The following is a 215-nucleotide window of genomic DNA, read 5'->3' as shown; positions in this document are numbered from 1 at the left end:
TGCACACCCCCACCCCCCCCCCCGATTTTGAGGTAGCATCGCTTTTATGTTATAGCAGGTTTTCTCATAACAATCTTAAAACTTTTTGAGCACATATTCTTAGAAAGTGGTATGCAGTAACTGTACTTTGGCATAGAGCTGTGAGCTTTTACTGGCTAATGCCCCAGGACATTTATCATCATTTTTTGACCCAGTTATTGACAGAGCAGGGCCCT

This window comes from Anneissia japonica, unplaced genomic scaffold (genome assembly GCF_011630105.1).
Source record: "Anneissia japonica isolate Jap-2015-1 unplaced genomic scaffold, ASM1163010v1 scaffold2652_len1590060_cov184, whole genome shotgun sequence".
Taxonomy (NCBI): domain Eukaryota; kingdom Metazoa; phylum Echinodermata; class Crinoidea; order Comatulida; family Comatulidae; genus Anneissia; species Anneissia japonica.
This window is presented reverse-complemented; position numbering follows the sequence as displayed.